This window comes from Protopterus annectens, chromosome 5.part0 (assembly GCF_019279795.1).
Source record: "Protopterus annectens isolate FY-2018-M chromosome 5.part0, PAN1.0, whole genome shotgun sequence".
NCBI lineage: Eukaryota > Metazoa > Chordata > Ceratodontiformes > Protopteridae > Protopterus > Protopterus annectens.
In genome coordinates this window covers 1850693446-1850706755 of record NC_056735.1, presented here as the reverse complement: position 1 = coordinate 1850706755, position 13310 = coordinate 1850693446, and the positions used below count along the sequence as shown (strand labels likewise).

At 48.3% G+C, this 13310-nt stretch overlaps 1 protein-coding gene across 1 annotated transcript in view; it reads right to left on the bottom strand.

Annotated features, from left to right (window-relative positions):
• Positions 1–13310, bottom strand: part of INTS6 (integrator complex subunit 6) — a 1595672-nt gene that overhangs the window by 976777 nt on the left and 605585 nt on the right. The gene's annotated exons all lie outside the window — the stretch shown is intronic.

Here is a 13310-nt window from a genome sequence, read left to right as displayed (position 1 = left end):
TAACTGTCTGCAAAGATTTAGCTTTTTCTTCCATCTTTTTAAGACCTCTTCTGCCTTGGTGCCAATTAAGTTGTCTTTGGCAAGGGTTGTTCCTTAAGCCAAGCATGCCTTCTAAGGACAGAACCAGTGACTGCTGTCCTGCAAGATGCTTTTAGGGTGTCAAAACCACATTGTAAGGTGTGCTTAGTTACTTGACTTGCAGAATGCATTAACTCTTGTAACACTTTTCTGCACAAGCAGGAAAAGATATTTTTTGTTTGAGGAGTTCCATGGTATGTTGCTGAATTTTTAGCATATGGAACTGACAATTTAGTGCTCTAATAGCAAGAGTAGCAGAGGTATATACTTTTTTACCCCATCTGTCTAATGCTCAGGAATCCCTATTTGAGGGGGTGGGATTCTTAGCAGAAGTTGCTTTAATTCCTTTAGGCCCTTGAGAAATAACATCAGGGTCAGCAGTAGGACTCTATAGTACCCGTCAGGTTTCCTGGAAACAGGAGGGAGGGTGTCAGGAGTCAAACTCGATTCCATCAAAACATCATTCACAACCATCCAGGGCAGGAGGACTGGCCAGAGGTCTGTGCTGTGGAAGGTCTATGAATTCCCTGAGTCTCTTTTTAGACTGAAGGTAGTCCAAACATTCCCACTGGAAATGCTCTCTTAAAGTATGTGGGGTTTCCCAAAGGAAAAGTCCTCGGGTGGAAAGGCTGAAGAAATGGATTCTTTTGCATCAGAATCCTCATAAGCAGAGAGGGGTTGCATGTCTTCATATTCAAATGCATCAAAGTCATCGGACTCCTATTCAGATAAAACTACTGGGGACAAATCTCTTTTTCTTTTGGAAGGGGTAGCTTGGCTTCCCCTGATCAGCATTATAAGGTCTTCTGCCATTTTAAGCATTTGAGACTGAGACAAGGAAGCAGGTGCCTGAAATTGGGTCATCTGTTTCTTGGGTGTGGTTCGTACCCTGGGCCTTAGAAACTTAGTAGTTTTCGAAAGAACAGTAGACGCGAAATAAGTCTTCGGTCTGTGTCGAGAATCAGTAGTGAAGTACTTCTTCGGAAGCCGGTGCCTGCTCAGCGGCTCTGGACCCATCCAAGGTAGAGACATCCGTAGGATCCTTGGTCTATGAAGAGTCTCGAAGCATACTGGACACCGAAAGGGTCTCAGTAATGGCCTTCAAATCCACAGAAGTGGGCATCAGGGGCTGTGAAAGCATCTCACTGAGGACCGGAGAACTGACGACTAGCTTTATGGAAGCACCATCGGTAGGTTTGAACTTATGCGGTCTGTCTCTATCTTGATCCTTACAATTTTTTAGAAGATCTGCTGTCAGATGGCTTACTGAAGCCATATTGGAATTCCAGGACTGAGAGCGAAAATATCTACCTACAATAAGGGCCCAACGACGTATAGTGCTGGCGCTGAACAAAGCACAAAAGCAACAGCGGGGGACATCATGGTCTGGGGCTAAGCAAGTGACGCAGTAAGAATGAAAATCTCAGTGTGGTATTTGCTTTCCACAGGCGAGACAATTGTTACGTTTTTCTGACATCGGTTAAGAGCAAGAAAAAAGGATCCCCAACGGGGTACTTAGCTTTAGAAGACTTCAACTTCAATTCGGAAAATGAAAACTCAGGTAGTGGCCGACTGGTACTCGTGCAAACTGCTTCTGCTTCGGGCTCCTCGGCAAGAAAGACTGATGTAATGGCATCTGCTGCCTTACGTTATACTACTGACGACCTGACGTCAGTCCTGGAATGACAGCAACTGATGCAGAAATACTAAGCCTCTGGTATTCGGGCCGACTGAGGGCTACCCTGGCAGGGATAACCCAAATGTGATGACTGCAACAGTGAAACACGAAGAACATCTGGAAGGAGGAAGGGAAAAGGGAATACAATAACCTCTAGAAAAAGAAGTTATGTATTTACCATAATGTTCCATCTGAGTAGGTAACTTCATTTGTCAGCAACCTGTGGGTATCGGATCCGAATCGGATCCTAGCCGACAGCTTTATTCAGCTAAGATCCAAGCTCCAAGCTCCTTCCCCTTACCCATAACCCCCTGCCATCCTTCTCTGTCCTCAGATCGAGTTTGCTTAGCATTATAGAATACTACAACCAAAGGATCAACTAAACATCCTAACCTGATGTCATCTGGTACAGAGAACACAAAGATCCTAAAAAGGGACGAACTACAGGTTAGGGGGACGGAGGGGGGGGGGGTTGGTTGCCGACAAATGAAATTACCTACTCAGATGGAACTTTATGGTAAGTACATAACTTCTTTATCTGAAGTAGTTAACTTCATTTGTTCATCAACCTGTGGGACAAAGTCCCCAGCTACCTAAAAACTTGGGAGGTCCTCATGGAAGAATATTCCGGAGCACTGCAGAGCCAAAGGACACCCTTCCTCTGGAAATTATATCCAGCTTGTAATGGATAATAAAGGTATGGGATGAAGCCCAAGTGGCTGCTGAACAAATGTCATCCAAGGACACCCTTGACCAAAAGACAGCAGAAGTGGAAATTGATTGAGTAGAATGGGTGTGAACTCCGACAGGTTCTGGTCGGCCAGAACTCTTATATGCAAGAAGTATACATTGGGAAATCCATCTGGACAATATAGCTTTTGACACAGGTTTACCCAAAAAGGGTTTAGCAAAGGATACAAGGAGTTGCTCAGATTTCCTATGATCAGCAGTCCTGTGTAAATAGAACCTCAACTGTCTGTGCATGTCCAAAGAGACATTTGTTTTGATAAATTGGGAAAAACACCGGTAAGTTGATAGATTGATTAATGTTGGACTCAGAGGCGACTTTAGGTAAGAAGGAGGGATTGGTCCTGAGGGAAACTCTATCTTTATGGAAGACCAGATATGGAGGTTTGGCGCAAAGGGCTTGAAGCTCTGAAACCCTTCTAGCCGAAGTGATGGCAATGAGAAAGGCCGTTTTCCAAGATAAGTATTTAAGATTCACCAAAACTGCAGGTTTCATCACACTTGGGTAGAATCCCAAAGCTAAGGATGGGAGGTGGAGTCAAACAGGGTTAGAGGGGGCTAAAAGGCCCTGCAAAACTGCAGTGGCGAAGCCAGCTCTAGTCTTAGAGTAAAGTGGTAAGTGATAGTGTTTGGTGAAGGTGTGTACTGAACTCCAAGTTGCAGCTTCCAGAATATCCTTGGTTGGCACCCCCCCTGAGGAAGGCTGTAGATGTAGCTGCTGCCCTGGTGGAGTGGGGCCTTATGCTAGCAGGAACTGGTTTTCCATGATGGGTGTAGCAAAAACGTATGCAATGTCCTATCCATTTGGAAATGGTCTGTTTTGAGATAGCCTTTCCTTGTGATGCTGTAGCATAGGATACAAAAAGTTGGTCAGATTTTCTGAAAGCCTTAGTTTTGTCCAAGTAGTAACGTAGTTGCCTGTGTATGTCCAAGGAATGCAGGAGTCTTTCTCCTTTGTTCTGTGGATTTGGAAAGAAGGTGGGTAAGTGGATGGTTTGATTTAGAGCCACCCTGGATACCACCTTTGGCATAAAGGAGGGATTAGTTCATAGAGAAACTCTGTCTTGATGAAAAATGAGGAAAGGCTCTACTGCCATTAGTGTCTGTAGCTCTAAGACTCTTCTGGCTGAAGTAATTGTTAGCAGCAGGGCAGTCTTCCATGATATAAACTTTAAGTCAGCTGAGAAAGCTGGCTCAAAAGGTGGCAGCGTAAGTTTTTCCAGAATAAAATTTAGGTCCCAAGTTGGTGTTGGCGCTCTCCTGGGAGGCCTAATGTTTTTTGCCCCTCTGAGATACTGCCTTAGAAGTGGATGTGAAAATAAGGGAGGATCCGTGTGGCAGTGAGCTGAAATAGCTGAGGCGTGGATTTTAATAGATGAAAAAGAAAGTCCTTTGTGTAACATCTCATTTAAATATTGTAGAATCCGAGGCATGTCCGGCTGAAGGGTACTTTGGCCATTAGCTTGGTTCCAGGCACAAAATCTTTTCCATTTGTATGAGTAGTCTTTCCTGGTGCTGGGCCTCCTGGCCTCCAGAATGACATCCATAACAGCTTGTGAAAGAGGGGCTGGCTGGTTGTTTAGGTGATGTGCCATGCAGCCAAATTTAAGGTTTTGAGCTGGCTGTGTAGAATCTGACTGCCTTGCTGTGTGAGTAGATGAGGAATTTGTGGTAAAATCCATGGTGGGCCCTGGGCCATGTTCCTTAGTAGTGGGTACAAGTGCTGGCATGGCCAGTCCGGGGCAATGAGTATCATTTGAGGTCTCTCCATCCTGACTTTCAGCAGCACCTTTGTGAGAAGGTGCTGCTGAAAGTCAGCAGCACCTTTGTGAGAAGGGGCAATGGAGGAAAGGCATATACTGTCAGCATTCTCCAACTGAATGAGAGTGCGTCCACTTTCCAAGCTTGATGGTGAAATGTCCTTGTGCAAAATTTTGAAAGCTGATGGTTTTTGGGGTTGGCAAACAGGTCTATGTCTGGGCGCCCCCATTTTTGAGTTATCAGTGCAAATACTTGTGGATCCAGTTTCCACACATGGGGATCCATGATGTTTCTGCTTAGGTCGTCTGTCAATGTGTTCTTTTTTCCTGGCAGGAATTGAGCTTGTAATTGAACTTGGTAAGCCAGTGCTGTGTTCCACAAGGCCATTGCTTGCCTGCAAAGAGGGTAGGAGTGTGTACCCCCTTGTTTGTTTATGTACCACATTACTGTGGTGTTGTCTGTCCTTACTATAAGCTGTCCTGGATGTAAGAGGTCCTTGAAGGCTGTCAGAGCATTCTGTACAGCTAGCATTTCTTTTTGATTGATGTGCAGATTCCTTTGATCTGCAGTCCATATGCCTTGAACGCACCGTCCTGCCATGTGTGCCCCCCAGGCATAGTGCAATGCATCTGTTGTCATAGTTTGCCTGGCTGGGGGTAAGGTGAAAGGCTGACCCTTGTTGAGGTGACATGCCTGTGACCACCATAAAAACTCCTGTTGAAGGCAGGGAATGAGAGGTATCATTGTTTCCAAGCTGTGGCTGTGTTGAGACCATACGCTTTTCAGGTACCATTGTAATTTCCTCATATGCAGTTTTGCAAATGGTAGTAGTATACAAGATGCCATGAAGCCCAAGGCCTGCAGAATTTTTCTTGCAGGGAGTTGGGTCTTTGTTGCCATTATTTTGAAGTATTGAGTTAGTTGTAGTGGTTTGTCTGGCGTCAGATAAGTCATCTGGGCCATTGTATTCAAGCTGGCACCCAGGAATGTCATAGTTTGTGAGGGTACTAGTTTTGATTTCTTTTCATTTACTGTGTACCCTAGGCAACGTAGAAGGTGTTTTACAAAAGTCAGATGTCGTAAGAGAATGTTCTTGCTTTCTGCTTGGATGAGGCAGTCGTCCAGGTATGGGTATATTTGTCTGCAGTATGCAATTACTGGTGCCAGTCATTTTGTGAAGACCCTGGGTGCAGTAGATAAGCCAAAGGGCAGTGCAGAGAATTGGTAATGAGTTGAACCTGCAATGAAACGGAGGTATCTTCTGCAATTTTGTCTGATAGGGACATGCAGGTATGCCTCCTTGAGGTCCAATGTTACTAGCCAAGCTTTCTTGCCCAACATGGGAAGAAGCTGCTGTAGTGTTAGCATCTTGAATTTGGGTACTTGCAAGAAGGTGTTTAGAATTGAAAGGTCCAGAATGGGTCTCCAAGCATTGTCCTTTCTGGGGACTAGAAAGAGCCTTGAGTAAAATCCTTGGCCTTGCTCCTGTGTAGGTACCAGCTGAATGGCTCTCATGTCCATGAGAGCTGTAATTTGTTTTTGTGCCTCTGTCCATTGATTTTGTGGCAAGTCTGGCACTCCTTTTATCCTTGGCAAGGTGGGGAAATGGAATCTGTATCCTTGTGAGATAATGTCTAGGACCCATTTGTCCTTTGCGCCAGTTGTCTATAAAAAATGCTAATTTTCCTCCCAAGGGAGCTGCCAAGAGTCTTTTGCTTGGCAGTTTGAGGTTTAAGTCATTGTGTTTGTCTTCTAGTAGTTTGGGACCTGTCTTCTCCTCCCTTCTGTGTTGCAGTGCCCCATTGGCGAGGTTTGTAAGGGATTTGTGCTTGTCCTCTACCCCTTGGCCATCTGTATTTACCCCTCTGTGGTCTATCAGAAGCTGGAAAGGACCAATTTTTTGCTGGCCAATTTCTGCTGAAGCGTGGGGGTTGTACCTGTAAGAAATCTTTGACCGTCTGCATAGATTTTGACTTATCCTCCATTTTCTTTAAAACCTCTTCTGCTTTAACCCCAAATAAGACATCCTGCTGTAAGGGTGCATCTAGTGACTTTGCTTTAACATGATCAGGCAGAGTTTGTTCCTTTAACCAAGCATGCCTAGGTATAACAGACCCAGTAACAGCTGCTCTACAGGAAGCTTCCAAGGAATCAAATCCACATTGTAAAGTATGTTTGCCCACCTGTTCAACTGCATGCAACAGATCCTGCATTTCTTTGAATTCAGACTGTTGAGGGTGCGTGCTCATCTTTTGTTTTATTTGAGACATTAGGAATTGCTGGTATTTCAGCATGTGAAATTGACAATTTAGTGCTCTCATAGCTAGAGTAGCTGAGGTGCAAACCTTCTTCCCCCACCTATCTAGTGCTCTGGAGTCCCTTTCAGAGGGCACAGGACTTTTAGCCATAGAAGCCTTAGCCCCTTTGGGACCCTGGGAGACAGTCTCTGGGTCAGCAACAGGGCTTTTGTAAAGGAATATGTGAGAGTCAGGCACTCTATAATATCTATCTGGTTTGGCTGGAGCAGGATGCAGAGAATCTGGATTTAGACTAGATTCTAAGTAAACATCATCCACAATGTCTAAAACTGGAGGGATAGCAAATGGTCTGTGCTGAGGGAGTAAAAGGAACTCTCGGAGCCTTTTCTTTGAGTCGGAGTAGTCCTGACCTTCCCAGTGGAAATGTTCCCTCATGGTATGTAAGGTTTCCCCAAAGGAATAGTCTTCAGGGGGAGAAGCTGAGGGAATGGAATCTTCAGCATCAGAATCTTCATAAGGGGGAAAGGAGTAATCCTGTTCCTCAGAGGAGCCTGAGGAAATAGACACTTGATCAGAGGAGGCATAATCCTCCTCTTGTCTAGGCCTTTTGTCTGGGGGGGGGGGTTGGGAACCCCTGATTAAAGAAATCAAATCTTCCGCCATTTTAAGCATCTGTTTCTTAGGCATGGGGCCTTGAACTGGAGATTGATGTGCAGTCTTTTTTGGTTTTAGAGGAGTCTTAAACTTAGCAAAAGATTTTATGGTGAGAGTAGTCGGTCTGAAGACACCTTCTGTAACCGAAGGTGTTTCCGCAGCACCGGCTTCTCCTTCTGCAATGTTGTCGGTAGGACCTAAAGAAAATGGTTGCGTCGGCCTAGAACTCTCTGCTTGAGAATCCAAAGTGGTCTGGGGTTCCAATTCTGCGGTCGTCAGGGGCTGCATAGGCGCCTCACTGAAAACCTGCGACCAGTCCAGCCGAGGCCTTGGAGTCTGGCTTGGATCTAGGCTGCCTGTCTTTATCTTTGCGTTTTTTATGCACGCCGGCAGTCGGTTGCTCCGACGGCATAGTGTAATTAAATTTCCTACCGAAGTAGAGTCGTGCGAAATCAAAGCATCGCTTTATAGTTCGCTTATTGAACCTAGCACAAAACCGACAACCACTGACATTGTGGTCTGGGCCTAGGCAAGGTATACAATAAGAATGAAAGTCCTTATGAGGTATTTGCTTCCCACAAGAAATGCAATTGTTAACTTTTTCTGACATCGGACTGAGGCAAGAAAAGGTTCCCCAATGGGGTACTTAGCTGTGAAGACTTCAGACTGAAGTTCGATTCGAAAATCTCAGGTGTCGGCCAACCGGCACTTGTGAACTGCTTCTGCTTCGGCCACCACGCAAGAAAGACTGAAGAAAATGGCGTTGGATGCCTCTTATATACTCCTGGCGCACTGACGTCAGGGAAGAAGTGACAGCAACCGATGCCGGACCAAGACTTTGGAATTCGGGCCGACTGCTGGACCGCCTGACGGCAGGATAACCCAAGTGTGATGACTGCAACAGGGTAACACGATGAACATCAAGGGTTAAATCCCACGGAGGAACTGCATCCTTAACAGGAGGCCTTAACAGGAAAGTACCTTTTACGAAAGTTTTGCAGATCTTGGAAGAAGCTAATGAACTGAGATCACTTCCCACATGAAAGTGTGAAATTGCTCTAATTGGACTTTGACGGTGGAAGAGCTGGCACCTTGATCAAATAAGCATGACAAAAACTCTAATATAGCTGGTATCGGGGCTGTAAAGGGATCCATATGTCTATGTTCCGCCCAGATCGAAAAACATTTCCATTTGCTCTTATAGACCTTTCTGGTAGAAGGTTTATGAGCAGCTACTAAAATAGCTTTAACAGAGGAGGAGATACTGGGAGTCCTAGCTATGACTGGAACTGGATCAACCAAGCTGTGAGCTTGAGATTGTCCAGGTTTGGAGTTGTCAACTCCAGGGGGTGAGAAATCAGATCCGGAGTGGGATCCAAAATCCATGGAGGATTAACCAGATGAGACCACAGGCAAGGGAATCACGTTTGACGAGGCCAGAATGGGGCTATGAGGATCACTCTGCTTCCCAACGAACGAGCTTTCTGCAAGAATTTTACCATGAGGGGGAGAGGTGGATAAGCATAAAGTAGACCGGATGGCCAAACATGGACTAGAGTGTCTCTGGGGGATTCCCCTGGTGGGGGAAGTAGAGTGAAGTACTCGCTGCACTTTGCATTCGAAGGCGACGTGAAGAGATTGCAGGAAGGTTGACCCCACTTGAGGAAGATCTGCTTCGCTACTCTCGGGTTCAGAGACCACTCGTAAGGTGAGAGGATGGTTCGACTCAGCTTGTCTGCCAAAATGTTGGACCGACCCAGAATGTGTGTTGCTATGAGAAAGTGGCTGGTGGCGATCGCCCATTCCCAAACTCTCATGGCCTCTCGACACAGCAGATAGGATCTGGTTCCCCCCTGTTTGTTGATATACCAGACTACTGACATGTTGTCTGATTGAATCACAATTGTCCCTAAGGGAAGAAGGGCCTGGAGTGCTTGCAACGCTAAAAGCACTGCCCTCATCTCTAGGACATTGATGTGCAACAAGGTCTCCGAGTGCGTCCACGTGCCTTGGACGGTTCTGCACATGCAGTGCCCCCCCACCCGAGGCGAGAAGCGTCCATGGTCACTGTGGCTTGGGGTGGGGTCATAGAAAAGGGGAGCCCTTCTTGGCAATCCGAGGATTGGATCCACCAGAGTAGGGACCTCCTGCAAACCTTGCTGAGGGGGATAGCTGTACTTAGCGGATGTTGCAGGATGGACCATTGGACCTGCAAGGTCCATTGCAGGACCCTCATGTTTAGACGAGCTAGTGGTGACAGACTGATGGCAGTCGCCATGGAACCTAGCGCCCTCAGGACCAATTCCGCTGGGGGAGCTAGGGATTGTAAGAGGGCCATCATGTGGAATGTCAAAGTTCGAAGCCTGTCCGGAGTTAGGAAGGCCCTCAACAGGTTTGTATCTAGCCTTGCCCCTATGAAATCAAAGGTCTGAGTTGGTTGAAGGGAGGATTTCTTGAGATTGATTGAAATTCCCAGATGAGAGGCCAAGTGAAGGAAGTAATTCATGGCTGAACAGAGTAGATGCCTGGTGGGGGCAGTCAGGAGCCAGTAGTCTAGGTACAGAAAGACCTGTATTCCCTGAAGCCTCAGGTGGGCCACTACAACTGCCATCACTTTGGTGAACACCCTGGGGGCTGTGGTGAGACCAAAGGGAAGGACCCTGAACTGACAGTGACTGGCTCCCAGCCGGAAGCGGAGAAACCTTCTGGATAGTCTGTCCATCAAAATGTGGTAGTACGCATCCTTGAGGTCTATACAGCACATCCAGTCGTTCTCGTGTAGTAGTGGGAGAATGGATTGAATAGTGACCATCCGGAACTTTTCTTTGGCAACCGACAGGTTCAGACTGGACAGGTCGAGGATTGGTCTTAAGTCCCCCGTCTTTTTTGGCACCAAAAAGAACCTGGAGTAGAAGCCTGATTCGGACTGATCTTGAGGGATGGGCTGGATTGCTCTTTTTTCTAGCAGCTGCTTTATTTCTGCGGCTGCTGCCTCCCTTTGATTGGGTGGGACATCGGAGAGGCTCTGGGGTCTGAGAGGGAGATTCAGAAATGGGACAGTGTAACCTCTGGATATGATTCGAAGAACCCAGTGATCTGTTGTAATGGACTCCCAAACTGCTAGGTGCCTCGAGAAACGCCCCCTGACTGCCTCCAGAGTGGAGCAGTCGGGTAAACCCTCAGGGTTGCTGTGCGGGCCGATCCAAAAAGGGTTCTCTCGACCCGAAATTCTTTGGTCTCCCTCTGCCTTAGGGCCGGCATCCACCCTGTCCTCCTCTGCCTCTGAAGGACGAGGGGTCCGGAGCGAAATGGGACTGTTGAGATTTCCGGTACCACATCTTCTTTTGTCCCCTTTGGTTCCTGGAGAAGGACCTCTGGGGAGCAGAGAAGCGGATCCCAACGGCAGACGTCTTCCCGTCTTTCTCGCTCTGGACCAGCGTGTCGCGGATGGTCTTGCCAAACAGCGAAGAGCCGTCAAAAGGGACATTTGCGAAGGACGCCTTGAATGGTTCTGCAAAGTCGTAGAGGCGGAGCCAAGCATGCTGCCATAAGACAATGCCCGCTCCGCTAGCTCTAGCGGCTCCTTCCATGGCATGGGAAAGAAGTCGCATAGAAGTGTTCGAAATGGACTTAAGAGTGGCCATTCGGGTTGAGAATACTTTCTTATCCTCGGCTGACATGGACTCTGGGGGCAACCCTGTATATTCTTTGATGAGATCCCGCTGGAGTCCTATCACATGTGCCATGTAGTTCAACGACCTTACTGAGAAGGTGGCTGAAGCAAACATCCACTTCCCTATGCGGTCCATCATCCGAGACTCCTTGTCGGGAGGGTGGACCGAGGAACTCTCTTGGGCCAGTTCCTTCTTGGTGGCAGCCGCCACCAACATGGCATCTACTGGAGCACCCTTGCTCCAAACCATCCTATCTGTGGGTGGACTGAGAATTTTGTCTAGTCTCTTTGGTATGGGCTCCACAGTGTCCGGTTCCTTCCATGCCCTGGTAGTGATCAGATCTACCAGGGGATCGGCGGGAGGGGACACCCAAGAGGTAGATGGGCCTGCGTCAAACGCCTCCAGAAACACAGACTCATCGGAGGAAGGCTTTTGGGCTGACCACCCCCCTCTAATATGAAGCATTTCCATAATGTCTCCGAAGAAGATGTCCTCGGGGGGTGACCTTGGGGAACCTTCCCCTTCCTCTAAGTCTGTGTCCTCTGTCAGGGACTCGGGTGAGTCCAAGTGCCTCCGCTTGCACTTACGTTTGTGAGGAACCTCCATGGGGGGGCTGTCCGAGGATGCCTCACCAACCACATCCTGTTCCTCTAAGGGAACTATCTGGGACGTAGGCGCAGGCTGTCCCTGGGGCCGGGTGATGGAAGGTAGGCCCGTCTGAGAGGGAGTGATGGGTGGAACCGCAGCGGGAGCCTGGGGCCTTGAGTCCCTCGACAAGACCCTCTCCACAACATCGAACGCCGAAGGAGAACTGCTCTCTCTAAGCTCCGAGAGCAGCCCCTTCGGATACAAGATGCGGACCGCAGCCGGCGCCGATGCAATCGGATCCGAAGGGCCAGTATGCTCCGACCAAGACGGAGCCGAAGACACACTGACACCTCCGGATCCGAAGCTCAGCTCACGGCTCCGAGAGTTCGGATTCGAAAAAGGACCCGACAAACTCGAGGATGCGGTCGGAGCCGAAGAAGGGTGTACTATCGGTGCCGAGCCTCCCCTGGCTTCGATGCTGCCTGGATCCGATGGCTCCGAACCCCAGAAGTGGCTCGGAGAAGGAGCAATCGGGGCGAAAAAGGGGGTCAAGCTCTTCCCCGGAGGGGGGGGGAGGCTGGAGCACTCCCATCTGCAGTTGGGCCTGGAGAAACCTACGCATCATCTGGCCCATATCTGCATCTGACAAACTTCGTGTTGATCTATACGAGGCCACCGAGGCAGGTCTAGAGTGACGCCTCGAAGACCTCGAAGGCGACCGGGTCTCCTCCTCCTCTGGCCCCGGGGAAAAGCGGGGTGAATGGAGCCGGGAAGGAGAAGGCCCGGAAGCCCTAGGAGAGACTAGCTGCTTCGGCCCACCGCTTGTGGTGCTTCTCCTTTCTTTTCTCCCTTCTAGATTCCCTCTCCTCCTGAGCCACAGTGGGAGGGTGAGTTCTGGCCAGGGGAGCAGGGATAGAAGGTGGGACCACTGTGGTAGCAGCCGGTGCCGCCACGGGAGAAAAGGACGAAGCCGAGTCCGGGGGCAGAAGTCCCACCAGAATCAACTTCGACCTCCTATCCCTCAAAGCCCTGGGGTTGAAGGCTGAACAAATTGTGCAGCCCGAAGAAAGATGGTCAACCCCAAGGCAGATAACACACCGAGTGTGGCCATCCACCAGAGATACCTTATGGCCACACTCGGTGCATTTAGAAAAGAAGGTTTTAGGGGCCTCGGCCATAGTAATAAAATAGGCCCAACCCAAGCACATCTTCACACATACGGGGAAGAGGGAAGACTAGACTAACTAAAAAATATATAAATTTTACCAACAAAACTAGCTTAATTAAACTACAAAAAGGAACAACACTCACTCGCTTAACAATTAAACTGAAAACTAGATGAAAAAAAGGTAATTTTCTTTAAAAACTCACAAAACCCTACGCCTGGAACTCGTTCTAGGTGCTTAAATAAGTCACAGCAAACGAGATCTGAGGACAGAGAAGGATGGCAGGGGGTTATGGGTAAGGGGGAGGAGCTTGGAGCTCGGATCTTAGCTGAATAAAGCTACCGGCTCGGATCCGATTTGGATCCGATACCCACAGGTTGATGAACAAATGAAGTTAACTACTTCAGATATTATATTCAACACCTAAGTGTCGCTTGTGATGTTTGTCCAGGCCTCTGGGTGTAAAGAAATTCTGTCCCCGACTGCCTCCTGAGTAGGACGGTCAGGCAGCACTTTAGGAGTGCTGGAAGGGCCTGTCAGAGAAAGGTTCCCTGAAGCCCTGATTTTGTGGACCCCCTCTCCCACTGGCATGGTATCTGCCATTTAACCTTCTCCCTCTGCCTTGAGAAAAGGATTCATCCTGTGACTCAGGAAAAAGCCCCTGGGATGAATTTATGGAATCACATTTTCTACCCACTCCACTGGC